The sequence below is a fragment of the Dasypus novemcinctus genome, chromosome X (assembly GCF_030445035.2).
Source record: "Dasypus novemcinctus isolate mDasNov1 chromosome X, mDasNov1.1.hap2, whole genome shotgun sequence".
In the NCBI taxonomy this organism is placed as follows: Eukaryota; Metazoa; Chordata; class Mammalia; order Cingulata; family Dasypodidae; genus Dasypus; species Dasypus novemcinctus.
The window spans coordinates 99,009,115-99,024,189 of NC_080704.1; the positions used below are offsets into that span (position 1 = coordinate 99,009,115).

At 37.3% G+C, this 15,075-nt stretch overlaps 1 long non-coding RNA gene across 2 annotated transcripts in view; it reads right to left on the reverse strand.

Annotated features, from left to right (window-relative positions):
* Positions 1 to 788: 788 nt before the first annotated feature.
* Positions 789 to 15,075, reverse strand: part of LOC131277202 (uncharacterized) — an 80,163-nt gene continuing 65,876 nt past the window's right edge. Inside the window, exon 3 of one of the 2 annotated variants that reach the window (XR_009184369.1) lies at positions 789 to 1,007. This is a non-coding gene — a long non-coding RNA (uncharacterized lncRNA). Of the gene's footprint in view, positions 1,008 to 4,069; positions 4,156 to 15,075 lie in introns of those variants that run through there. The other variant, XR_009184370.1, reaches the window with a different exon arrangement.

Consider the following 15,075-nt stretch of genomic DNA (forward strand, 5'->3'; position numbering starts at 1 on the left):
GACAAAAACAGTTGACCTGCAAGGGCTTTCAGAGAAAATAGAACAATGCAATGTGTCCTACAGTACTGCAGGTAAGCAATACCTGGTGATAAATCAGTTTCAGTCCAGGAGAATACATATTAGAATGGACAAGTATGCCATACTAATCAACGTGTGTCTGCTAACTGCTCCCCATTTTGTAGATATCCCCCATGTAAAAATGAAAAAAAACTTTAATCAATCAGAAAATTTCTTCCCTTGTTTCTGCCTTTGCCCTACATAAACTCTCTTTTACTTACTCAGCGGAGCTCCCTTCTACTTTCTGTATGGAATGCTGCCTGATTCATGAATCACTCGATAAAACTGTGAGATCCTAATTTGCATGAATAGTTTTTTCTTCTAAAAGTCATATGACCAAGGTTTGAGATGTTATGTGATATTGGGAAAGTCACAGTCCATATTCTTATCTATTTTCCTCATCAGTAAAAGGGTGATAATTATCCTTGCCTTGACTACTTCATGGGGTTTTTGTGAGGTTCAAATGAGATAGCATACAGTAGGGTCTTAAAAATATGTAGAAGGCTTATGCAAATATAAGGGCTGATGCTGCTATCATTGTTGTAGATATTATTATTGTGCAGGTATTATGAAGCCTGATATAGAAAAGGCAAGTACCTTTGCTAGAAAATAATTCCATTTTTATCCAATTGTCATAATGGAATATTTCAAAATATGATATCAAAAGATTATGAGCTCCCTATATAATGTCATATTAGTTGTAAGATTTTTGGAGAATAAGGAAACTGAAAGAGGGAAACATCAAAACATTGATGGGCTGAGAAAAAAGCCAAGTGACAACTTCCGCATCAGGAGCCAGTCGAGAAAGAGAAGTTAGTTAAGGACAAAATGGGAAAATAACTCTCCAGCAGAGCCAGGCAATCCATTTCAGGATCCATTCAGACAACTCTGAGGAAGTACAACTAGATGAATGGATCACAGCCACAGGAATCCATGTCGAAAGTTGGATTCTGGAAAATAAATAAAATAAATATATATAACAATCAGTATATGTGTGTGTGTGTGTGTGTATAATAGAACACCTCCAAAAGTCTTTTTCTTGCCCATGCTTTAATATAGAGTCAAGCATCACCTCCTCCAGGAAGCCTTCCCTAATCACCCTCCAGACAGTATTTGAGACACTCTTCTGAGCTTCTATACATTTTGCTGGTCTCCAACACCTACTGTAATTAATCAGCCATTCATTCAACAAATATTTATTAAGCACCACTGTGTACCATGCATTGTGCTAGGAGTGGGCGTTAGGACAATGAGCAAAACAAAGTCCCTGTCCACTTTCTAATGAGGGAAGGGGGATATAGACAAATAAATAAATACATAATGTGAAATAGAAGTACCATTAGAGGGATTAATACAGGATCATGGGGACAGAGAGTGGAGGGTATTGCTATTTTTCGTATATTATACTTTTATGTAATCTGCTTTTAAAGTTTATTTGTCTTTGTTAAATAACCTTCTAAAACAGTATTTTCAGGTTTGCATATATATTCCCTTATACAGATGCAGGGGCCATACCAATATAACTGTCCCCTTATTGGGCATTTAGCTTTTTTCATGATCATGAATAAAATACTAAAAAGAACATGTTTATAGTTATCTTTTGAGGTACATCCTTGATTATTTCTATACGGTAAATTCCCAGAAATGGATTGTGGTGACTCATTAGCTGTTAACATGTAGAACAAGTCTGAATTACGTCTAATTCTTTGGATACTGAGATTTGTATCAGTAGCTATTTTCTGTAGGAGTCAGTACCAAAATTTGGTTATTCCCCCTGGTCCTGGACCCATCCATTCACCTCTCTCTTTTCCCAATGACCCACAGAAAAGTTTCAACAAGCTTAGTTGTGAAAGCCATACAGGTTATGATACTACCAGATGAAATTCCCCAGAACTTAAAAGGAGACTTTGTCTAAATCCAAAGGTGCCAGTGCTTTAAACCCTAAACTTTCTACTGTAGGCAGGGATGATGTCAACCTTAAAGCTGACTATAAATATCTACAGATTTGCTTCAGTGCCATCTTTATGTCCATTCAGAGCAATTTGAGGTTTTGACCTGTTACTTCACCTACATCTACCTCTGTGGCAGTCTGAAACTATTTTATGAATCCCAAAAAGGGAAAGATTGTGTTTGTGAACTAAATCCATTCCTGTGGTTGTGAAACCCTTTTAAATTGGACTTCTTCAGTGAGGTGTGCCTCAGGTTGAGTCTCTGCCCTCTTGCTGGGTCTGATATAAATGGAGATACACAGGAAAAGGGAACTCCACCATATCTGATGCTGTTATATGAAAGAAAGGAGAGGCTCAAATTGCTGTGGCCCAGGGAGAGATGAGCCATATGCCTGATAGACTGCAGCTGATCGTGGGAAGAAAGTGGAGAAGCTGAGCCTGACAGAAGAGGCCCAGGAGAGACAAGCCCTATGCCTGGTTGCCCACAGCTGAGCTCCAGGTGATGATACAGCCTGGAGCAAAAGGCAGAGACCTAGGCAAGGATAGCCTGCCATCTTGCTCCAACATGGGGTAGCTGACTTGGGTGAGAAAGTGGCTCTTATGGTGCCTAACTTGAACTTTTCACAGCCTTTGAACTGTAAGCTCTTACCCCAAATACATCTCCTTTTTAAAAGCCAACCCATTTTTTGTACTTTGCATTGGCAGCTATTTGACAAACTAAAACAATCTCCAAGAATTCATGTCTTTCCTTTGGCCCCATTTTTACTAAACTTCAACCTGTTTGAACTTCTAGTCTTCTGGCTGACTTCCTAGTTCTGGTATCTAGGCTATACCTTTACCATGCTTTCCTTTTTATCTACCACTAAACTAGGTACTGTCTCAGTAGGAATGAATATGGGCCTGACTTTGATGTTGGGACCCATAGTATAACACATCAATCATTCCCTTTCTCTCTCTACTCACTACTACCTCCTGCTTATTGATCAAAATAATGCAAAAGAGATGTAGGGGATTTAGGACACCCAAATACACTAAGGGTGTATTTGCACCCAAATTTCAAAGAAATGATTAGTAAATGGTATACTGGTTAAGAATAAAATGGTCAGTTTGTCTATTTATTGGCAATTTTTAAAAGAAAATTTTATTGAAGTATATTTTTCATACATGAATATACATAAATAATAAATATATAGTAAAAGCTGTGAACTTACAAAACAAGGATGCATCATACAGGGCTCCCATACACCACCCCAACCAACACCTGGCTTTGTTGTGAAATATTTGTTACAAACTATGAAATAACATTACCAAAATATTACTACTAACTATAGTCCATTCTTACATTTGGTATATTTTCCTCCCAACCCACCCAATTATTAACACCCTTTATTAGTATTATACATTTGTTGTAGTTCATGAGAGAACGTTCACATATTTGTTCTTTTAACCACAGTCCATCTTCCACCACTGGGTTCCCTGTGTTATACACCCAATTACCAGCAATTTTTTAAAACACAAAATAATATGATTAATAAGGGCCAAGGTAATGATTAAAATAGTTTGAGAGCAGGGAAAGCGTTCTTATTTTTCATTTATCTTTGACTTTACTTTCTCATATAAGCAAAGATGATTATAAATTATCTCTAAATAAACTTTTATTTTCAATTAGAGTTTGAATAACTTCAGAATTTTGAGGAACTAAGAGTCATGTTAGTGTAAAAGACTACTGACAAAGAAAAAAACAGACAAGTGAAAATATTTAAATAATAATTAAACTTTATTATGGAATCTATTGCACAGACTAATTACTTTTAATCTACTCAAACTTAAGCACTACAGTTTACAAATTTATACCAAAACTGCAAGAAATTGCAGGCACAGGAACATTAGTACTCTGGAGAAAATATACTTACCTTAGAAAAATGTTTTCAATGTTCTTGATCTGACATTTTAGTAGGTATTACTACCTTTTTTATTATTTGAATTAATAAATAGACAAAGATACCCACCTTCAGATGGTTTTTCCAAGGTAAGAATGGGCAAATATGAATCCATAGAACCATCCACAGATATCACTTTTGCCTTTTGTTTTTGTCTCTTCACCCATCATCACTGCACTCAAAAGGGAACGTTTTTCAAACAGCCAATGCTGTAACGTAATGGGCATCACAAGTTCATATTTTCACTCTGAACTTCCCAGATTGAGAATAAGTGTTACTGGCCAATGAATTGTCTTGTGAGCATCTTTTATTGTTCTACTTTCCCAGTTACACAAAGGAAATCAACAACGTTCATAAGGATGTGAGATTTACGCCCCCCCCCCCCATGGAAAACAATATACTACACAGCATGTGCAAAACCAACAGGTATAACCAGATCTTCCTAGATGATAAGTGGTGTCTTCACACCTATAAATCATAGGCCACACTATCTAATCTCCTCTCTTCCTGAACTACAGTTTCATAGGGTGCTATCTTTCATATAATCGATATATTAGTAGTTCTTTCATTTTCACCTGAAAATGGAGATGGCAAGACTATCTAAATTTGGTATTGAGAAAAGTGGACATAGAATAACATACACACAGAATAAATTTACTGCATTTATATTAGTATGGGTACATTTTAAAGTCCTCTTTGAAGTAATTGTCAAATACTCTAACTTAGATCAGATATGACAGGTTTCTATTGGAGACAGACAAAACTTGAAATGATCAAGATCAAGAGACAAGACAGATTCATGAGGAAATAATAGAGATCCAATCAGCAAGCCCCAGAAGGTCATACAGATAGGTAGAGATGTAGTGTCAGGAAGCACCAGCAAGTAATAATGGCTAGCGATTCCTGAAAGCAAAAGTAGTATGACATTTGGAATATCTGAATTAAAAATCATATTCTTCTCTTGGTGCTAGAAATCTAAAAATATTGGCTTATAAAAGTTTATTTTTTTCCCTGTAATAAAATTCTGAAGGTAGAGCTGGTATGGCAGTTCTCAATGTCAACAAAGAACCAGTCTCTTTTATTGTATTTGTAATTCCTCGGGTGTGTGACCCTTGTCCTCAAGGCTCATGATGGTTGCTGAAACTACAGCAATTACATCTGCCTTCATGTAGGAAAATAAGATGAAGTGATGAAGGGCACAACAATTTCCTTAGAAAAAAATCCTGACTACTTCTGTTTACATGTCTGCTTATAGCACTCCTATCTGTAAAAGAGACTGGGGTATATAACATTTTATCTTGGCACATTGCCACCCCAACTGTATATAAGTTCTGTTTGTAAGGATGAAGGGGAGAATAGGTGCTAGGTAGGCAATAGCAGTCTCTAGAACTGTCTAATGTAGTTTTCAGTGAGATACATTCTCTTCAGCAATTCAAGGGCCCAGGGTCCTTGCAACTTACAAGATATTTTCAATACATGGCTTCAGAGGTCACCACGAAAAAGAAAAATATAGGGTAGAAAAGACATGCTTGCTTCTTAACTACATTGGCACTGAAGTAATATATATAACTTTTGCTCACACTTCTATGAAATAGGAGTCTGGGTCAGTTGCTAGCAACAGGAAATATCTAAAAATGTGGAAGTGACCTTGGACTTGGTTAATGGGTAGAGGCTGGAAGAATTTTGAGACACATGCTTGAAAAAAACTAGAATGATTTGCAGAGGCTGTTAATAGATGGTAAGTATTAAAAGTGATTCTGGTGAAGACTCAGAAAAAGAAGAGCGATGTAAATAAAGCTTCTCTAATCTTGGAGAATACATATATCATCATGAAGAAAATACTACTAGAAATATGAACATTAGTGGTGTTTCTGGTGAGGTCTCCAATGGAACTGAGGAACATGCAATTGAACACTGGAAGAAAGATGGTCTTTTTATAAAATGGCAGAGAACTTGGCTGAATTATGGTCTCATTTTTGATGGAAAGTAGAACTTGTAAGCATATTTTTAGCTTAGGAGATTTCAACTGAGGAGATTAATATTTAGCTGAGGAGATTTCCAATCAAAGTGTGGAATATTCAGCCTGGCTCTCCCTGCTGCTTATAGAAAATGTGAGAGGAAATAGATAAATTGAGAAATTAGCTATTAAGCAAAAATGAACCAGAACTTGATGATTTAGAAAATTTTCAGCCTATCAAGATATGGAAAAAAGGCCCTATGGAAACAGGGCCAAGGATGTAGCTGGACATCCATTTGCTAAAGAAATGAAGCAGGCAAGACTGCATCAAAGTGAGTGCACCCTCGTCATCTCTCCTGCAAAAAAAACTGGCTGAGTGGGGACAGAATCCTGCCTGACTTGGCAGTTTGGGGAACCTCCAAAGCAGGAGGTGTCTGGACATCCATTTGGAGAGAGTGCAACAAAGATAGGGCTTGCTCAAGGTAAAACCACGGGTTTCGAAGCTGTGGGAAGGCAAAATCCAAGGAGGTGCTCCCGAGCCCTGTGTTCCCCAAATGTGTAATCCCTGAACTGGTGTTCCCTGAACCTCACATTCCCGGAATGCCACATTCCCAGTAACCCATATTCCTAAACCTGCATGCCCCAAGCTTTCGTTCTCTCAGGCCCACGTTCCCTGAACCCAGCATTCCCCAAACTCCAGCATTCTCCTAGCCCTCCTGTCTTGGATAAACTCCAGGAGAGGGAGGGATTTGGTGGGAGGTGCAGAGGGCCCCAAGGAGTTCAGATTAAATTTTCTGGTCCCCACCTTTTTTGACCTTGAAGGAGCATACCAGCTGGTTTGCAGAGAGACTAGGAAGACAGGAGAGGTGAATCTGCTGAGAGAGTCCAATTTACCCAAACATGCTTGGATAGGGAAACTTGTTCTGGGAGAAGGTGGAGACAGAAAATTAACTAGCCCCCTGTAGTACACCTAAGGGAGAGGGACAATGGGGCATGCTTTGTAGGCTTTCAATAGCAGGTTTAGGGTTCCTGGCAAGGTGTGCGTGCTCTCTATCAAGAAACTAAGAGTCATTATTTTCTGTGGTGAGTTGGTTCAACAAGTTCTCATTTGAATCTCTGAGGGGAGCTCTCACACAGACTTCCTGCTGCCCTGGGAGAGAGGGAATTGAGGAAGGGAAAGAGGGGAAGGTCAGACTCCTAAGCAGTTTATTCAATTGCAAAGAGGATTCCATTCTTGAGGACTTGCCTGGTCTTCTTTATAATTTTTTTCTTGTTTTCCCTTCCTCTTTATCCCCCCATGCCCCGCCCCCCCCCCTTTTTTTGGCTTGCATGCTTTTTTTGTTTATTTTTTTTTCTTCTCTTTTTTTGTCTACTTCTTTCTTTTTTCTATTAGGTGCTGCAGGCAGTTTTGCTTATTTGCTGTGCTTCCTCATCCTCACTTTCCTCTTTTCTGTGTGTACTGAATTTGGCTGCCAATGCTATCCCCTTTCCTTTACATCTTTTTATCCTCCATCATCTATTTTTTTTTTTTTACATTCCACCTCTCTTTGTTTAGCCCCCAATTTTTCTGGCTTTTTATTTATAACACCTCTATTTTGTTTTCTATCTTTTATTCACTCTTTATGTCATTGTCCTTTCTTTCTCTTTCCCTCTCTCCTGACCACACTGGCCTTTTAATTCATACTACATTCTTGCCCATAATCAGTTTACCATCTCATTGTAGGTACTCCACTTTTTCACTGTTATAACTCTACACAGCTTACAAGAGTGTAATATCCATTCTGCTAGATCTCAAATGGTTCTTCTGCTAACATTTACTCTCAATACTACCATTATTTATTTTTTTCTTACACCTTTTGCTTTCCCTGGCCTGAATATTTTCCTTCAAGAGAACTTAAAAATCAAGGAAATACCAAAAGAACAAAATGTCTAAGTGAAGACTTAACATGCATGCAAAAACACCTAAATAAACCCCAAGACTAGACAGAGAAGCTAAGTAACTGAATAAATCCGTCAACATATAATAATGATAAAAGCAGCAACAAAAAATTACAGACCGTACCAAAAATCAGGAAAGCCAGGGCCAATCCAATGAGCAAATTAAAGCCAGGAAGAGGAGCAGAACATTGAAGAACTAATCAAAGCTCTCAAAACAAATATCATAGACCAGTTTAAGGAAGTGAAGGCAGAGATTAAAGATACTAGGAAAACACTTGAAAACATACAGAAGAAATTGTAAATATATGCAAAAAGATAATGTATATGATGATGAACAGCACATTGCAAGAACTCAAAAATACAATCTCAGCAAAAAACAGCAGAATTGAAGAGGCAGAAGACAGAATTAGTGATGTGGAGGAAAATACATCAGAAATCACACAGATATTAGAATTGATTGATAAAAAGATAGAAAAAATCCAGCAGGGACGTTAGGGACCTGAATGACAACACAGAAACCACAAACATATGCATTATATTTTTGCTTGCATGGTTTTTTTTTTTGGATTTTTTCTTTTTTTTCCCCCTCTTTTTGTCTTCTTCTTTCTTTTTTTTCTATTAGGTCCCAGAAAGGAGAAGAGAAGGGAAAGGGACAGAAGGGGTGTTGGGGGAAATAATGGCTGAAAACTTCCAAAACCTATTGAGGGAGATGGATATACATGTCCAGGAAGCACAATGCACCCAAAACAGCATAAATCCCTACAGGCCTACCCCAAGACATATACTTCTCAAATTATCCAATTCTCAAAACAAAGAGAAAATACTGAGAGCAGCAAGAGAAAAGATAATCATCAAAAACAAGGGAGGCTCCATAAGATTAGGTGTTAATTTCTCATAAGAAAACATGGAAGCAAGAAGACTGTGGCATGACATAGGTAATTAAAGAAAAAAATTTCCAACCAAGAATACACTATACAGCAAAACTAGCATTCAAAAATGATGGAGAGGTCAAAGTATTCCCAGATAAACAGAAAGTAAGAGAGTATGCCAACAAGAAGCCTGCCTTTCAAGAAATACTAAAGGGAGTTCTGCAGGAAGAAAGACAAAACAGGATAGACAAAGTTGGAGGACAGTATAAGAACAACAAAAAGACAAAAAGAGAAAAAAAAATGACAAACACAAATCCAAAGAAAATATGGCTAATAGAAGTAATTCCTTGAAAGTAATAATACTGAATGTCAATGGATTAAATTCACCTCTTAAGAGACACAGATTGGAAAAATGGATAAGGAAATATGAACCATCTATATATTGTCTACAAGAAACACATCTTAGACACAGGGATTTGAGGAGGTTGAAAGTGAACAATCTTACAGGCAAACAATAAGCAAAAAAGGGCAGGTGTAGCTATATTAATATCGGACAAAATTGACTTTAAATGCAAACTATTGTGAGAGACAAAGATGGACACTACATATAAGTGAAATAGATAATATTTCATGAAGAAAGAACAATCATAAACATTTATGTCCCTAACAAGTGTTCCTCCAAATGTGTAAAACAAATACTGGAAAAACAAAGTGAAGGAATAGATGCCTCAACAATTACAGTGGAGGAATTTAATACACCACTGTCACCATTGGACAGAACATCTCAACAGAGAATCAATAAAAAAACAAAGACTTTGAACAATATATTAGAGGACCTGAACCTAATAGACAATATACAGAACATTACACCTAAATAGAGCAGGATATATATTCTTATCAAGTGCACATGGATCATTCACCAAGATAGACCACATGACAGGCCACAAAATTGCACAAAATAATTTCCCTGACCAGAGTGGAATGAAGCTGGAAAGCTGCAAGTGCCAGAGACCCAGATTTGGCACCAAATATGGAAGCTAAACAAGACATTCTTAGAAAAACAGTGGGTCAAGGAGGAAATCTCAACAGAAATCAATACCTAAAAACTAATGGAAATGAAAACACAACATATCAAAACTTATAGGATGCAGCAAAAGCTGTACTGAGAGGGAAATCCATAGCCATAATTCATAAGTCAGAACAGAAGAAAGAGCTAAAATCAAAGACCTAATTGCAAACTTGGAGACTTAGTAAAAAAAAAAAAAACTAACACCAAATGAGGAAGAAAAAAAAACATGAAAGTAGAACTAAATGAAATATAAAATAAGAAAGCGCTAGTAAAAGAAAGCAAAACAAAGTGCTGGTTCTTTGAGAAGATCAATAAAATTAACAAACCATTAACTTGAATAACAAAGAAAAAAGAGAGAAGATGCAAATAAAAAATCAGAAAGGAGAAAGGATATATCACCACTGACCCCACAAAAAAATTCTATCATAAGAGGAAATATTAAAAAACTATGTGACAACAAGGAGGACAATTTAGAGGAAATGAACAAATTCCTAGAAACACATAAGCAGCCTACATTGATGAGAGAAGAAATTGATGATATCAACAAACCAACCAAAAGTAAAGGGATAGAATCAGTCATTAAAAACCTCACAATGAAGAAGAGCCCTGAACCAGATGGCTTGAAAGGTGAATTCTACCAAACATTCTAGAAATAACTAACACAAATCTTGATTAAACTCTTTCAAAAGATCAAAATATGAGGAATATTGCCAAACAGATTCTATGATGCATCATTACCCTAATACCCAAGCCAAACAAATGCACCACAGTAAAGGAAAATTACAGTCCAAAATCTGTCTAATGAATCTAGGTGCTAAAATCAACAAAATACTTGCTAATCATATTCAACAATGTATCAAACAAATTATGCACCATGACCAAGGGGGTTTCATCCCTGGAATGCAAGAATGGTTCAACATAAGAAAACCAATCAATGTAATACACCACAAACAAATTGAAGGAAAAAATCACACAATCATATCTGTAGATGCAGAAAAAGCACTTGACAAAATATAGCACCCTCTCCGGATAAAAACACTGCAAAATATAGGAATAGAAGGAAAATTTCTGAACATGATGAAGGGTATATATGAGAAACCCACAGCCAACATCATTTACAATGGCGAAATCACCCACTATTGCCCCTTCTATTTAACACTGTGTTAGAAGTACTTGCTCAAGCACTGAGGCAAGAACGAGATATAAAAGGGATCCAAATTGGGAAGGAAGAAGTCAAAATTTCACTATTTGCAGATGACATGATCTTATACATGGAAAGCCCTGAGAAGTCTAAAACAAAGCTTCTAGAACATATACATGAGTTCAATAAATTCACAGGCTCTAAAATTAATGTGCAAAAAAATCAGTAGCATTTCTGTACAATAGTAAAGAGCAATCTGAGGAGGAAATCAAGAAACAAATACTATTTACAATAGCAAATTAAAAAATCAAATACCTAGGAATAAATTTAACTAAAGATGTAAAAGACTTATACACAGAAAACTACACAACAATGTTCCAGGAAATCAAAGAAGACTTAAATAAATGGGAGAATATTCCCTGTTCATGGACAGGAAGACTAAATATCATTAAGATATCTATCCTACAAAAACCAATCTACAGATTCAATGCAGTACCAATAAAAATCAACACACCATTTTTTAATGAACTAGAAAAGGTAAATACGAAATTTATTTGGAAAGGAAAGAGACCCCAAATAGCCAAATACACAATGAAAAAAAAAACTGAAATTGGAGGAATCACACTACCTGATTCAAAACTTACTACAAAGCCTCAGTAGTGAAAACAGCAGGGTTTTGGCACAAGTATGGACACACTGACCAATGGAACTGAATTGAGATTTCAGATAAAGATCCTCATAAATACAGTTATCTGATATTTGAGAAGGTCATCAAGCCCACTCAACTGGGAGAGAATGACCTCTTCAACAAATGGTGCCTGAAGAATTGGATATCCATAGGCAAAGAATGAAAGAGGCTTACCATCTCAAACCTTATACAAAAATCAACTCAATGTGGATCAAAGACCTAAATATAAGAGCCAATACCATAAAGACCTTGGAAAACAATGAAGAAAGCATCTACAGCACCTTGTAATAGGAAATGGCTTCATGAAATTCACACCCAAAGTAGAAGCAGCAAAAGAACAAATAGATAAATGGGACTTCCTCAAAATTAAAGCCTTTAGCACCTGAAAGGAGTTTGTCACAAAAGTGAAAAAAGAACCTACGCAATGGGAAAAAATATATGGTAACCATATATCTGATAGGAGACTAATATCCTGCATATATGAAGAACTCCTATATCTTGAAAATTAAGACAAACAGCCCATTTAAAAAATGGGCAAGAGGTTTGAACAGATGCTTCTCTAAAGAAGAAATACAAATTGCTAAAAACACATGAAAAGATGCTTGAAATCACTAGCTATTAGGGAAATGCAAAACAAAACAACAATGAGATACATCTTACTCCCATAAGGCTGGTGGCTATCAAAAAAACAGAAGACTACAAGTGTTGGAGAGGATGTGGAGGAATGGGAACACTCATCCACTGCTGGTGGGAATGCAGAAGGATCCAGTCATTCTGGAGGACAGTTTGGTGGTTTCTCAAAAAACTAGCTATAGATTTGCCATTGACCCATCAATTCAACTGTTGGGTATATAACCAGTAGAACTAAAAACAAGGACACAAACTGATATATGCACACCAATGTTCATAGAGGCATTATTTCCTATCACCAAAAACTGGAATCAACCCAAATGCCCATGAACAGATTAATGGATATACAAAATGTGCTATATACATACAATGGAATACTACTCAACTATATGAAGGAATACGGTACAAACCCATGAGATAACATGAATGAATCTTGAGGACCTTATGTTGAGTGAAGCAAGCCAGGTGTTGAAGGACAAATATTACATGACATCTCTGATATGAAAAAAGCAAATCAAGGTGTCTCAGAGAGCTATAGGGTGGATGATAGTCTTACAGGAATTTGGGGGGGAGAGGAAGGTTGTGAGCTGATGCCTAGATTGGTGAAATCTATGATAAATTGGAGGTATGTATTTGGACAGGGAATGGATAAGATGGGTCCATAGGGATATCTTTGGGTGGGGCTTTGCCTGCTTGAGGGTGGCTAGCATTGGGAGGATGGGTCAGATGGCCCAAGGAATTGGGGGGAGGGCTGGGGGAGATTTGATCATGGAATGTTGTTGAGTATGTGGTTGAAACTATAATGTTGAGAAAACTCTTTAAAAAATATTATAAGGAAGTATGGCCTATTGAAGGTGCTTAAAGGGGTGCATCTGGTACAGGGCAGGCTTCTAGGGAGTGTGTGAGTTATCTTCTTGTCATAGTGTATTACATCATTGTGTGGAGACCCATACAATGGGTGGGAAGGTGTAACCACATCCTGGGGAGGCATGATTTTCTAAAATAGAGTGAATTGTGTCTGTCAAGAGAATTGGTCGCTCCCAAGTGGGGAGGACAGTCTACTTTGTGAAGCCTTCAGCATTGTTGCAAGTATCTGTGAATCTGGTCCTTCAAGCAGTGAAGACTGATTGTCACTGTGGACCCTAAGGTGAGGGTGAGAGAGTAATAGAATAGATGGATGCAGGGTAACTGGGGGGCAATGGAAATGTTCCACAAGATTGTGCAGTGATGGATATAGGACAAGTTAAATTACACCAAAAATGTAAAAATGTCTGTAGGCTAAAACGTAAACCATAGTGCAAAACATAATGAAACTAAAAATTTAGAAATTTGCACAAACTAAAATAAAAATCATAATGTAAACCCAAACAATACTATGTTTGATAGCTTTGTTTCAATATCCGTACATCAGCTGCAACAAATATAATGTGAACATGTAAAAAGATCATTGCTGGGGAAGGGGGAAAATGGCTTGGTGTTGGACATATAGGAGTCCTCTATATTGTATATGTGACTTGACAGTGATCTAAAACTTTTTTGAAGACATAATTGAAAATCAGAAGAAAAAAAGGAATTAGACATTGAGGAAGGAATGAGAAAAATTGCCTTGCCACTATACTTATGGGGTAACACCTATTACAGTGATGAAAGGCAAAATGTCAAAAATGAAGTTTTATGATATTTTTCATTTTTAATACCCCCATTTATTTTTACTTTATTTAAGTTTCTCCAAATTAGTGTATAGCCTACTTCTAATCTTTAAACCTATCATTACTATTTCCTTTTCCTATTAATTGAATTTGGCAATATATTAGTTTTCATTTTTAAGAAGTTTTGGAACACAGAGGGGCTCAACTATGGCATGGGAGGAATGCATGTGTGGGCTGTTATTGATGGGGGACACATGGTTGGGGGGAAGTTCTCCAGGGCAAGTATATAGGGTACATAAAAATGTTCAGATATATCTTGGGTATTTCCATAGTTATTACAGTTCCAAATGACAACTGAGGCAGTGCTGAGTTCCTATCCAGGGGAGCTCTATCACATTCCCCAATGAAACAGCAACAATCCCCCAAGTGAGAGGACAAAGAACAGTGAAGAAAGATGGTCCAATGATGAGCCCTCAATACTGATAACTATGCTTATGAGCCTGTGTGCCTGAAAATTGAACTAGTCCTAGAGCTGCAGGGTGCCTAAGGGTTACCTCTTGAAAGCCTCCAAGTTGCTCAAATGTAGCCACTTTCTAAGCCAAATTCAGCACATAAATGCATTACATTCCCCAACCATAGGACATGACTCGCAGGGATGAGCCTCCCTGACACCAAGGGATTACTACCAATCACTAACTGGGGATTAAACTAGAAAAAGACCATGACTAAAAGGGGTAATGGTAAAGGGAAATGAGTATATATGGCTGAGAGTCTTCAAAAAAGTGTCAGGATTTCATCAGAGGGGTGGTGCTTACACATGCCTCAGGAGGATCTCAGAGACAGCCAAAGTAGATACAATCGTAGGTACTGGTTCTCATGAGGACTACAGAAACACACAAGTTCTACAATCATAGCAGTTGACCCTGGAGTTCTGTGCCTTGTCTGTGGGCTCTACTTTGGAACTTGTGTTCCTGAGTGTGATAGAGTCAAACTCAGATGTGAACTTTCTACACATGCCTCTTCTGTCACTTTTACTGAACCTGTGGTTGGCACTGGGGTTGATGTATACACAGGAGACTTCAATCTCTGCACTGACCATGTGTCAACTGGGCCATAAGCCTCAGCAGAGTTGTAGCTGCTAATCTCTGGTTTGTTGGACTTACACAAGTTGGCTAACAGGGAGGTGAA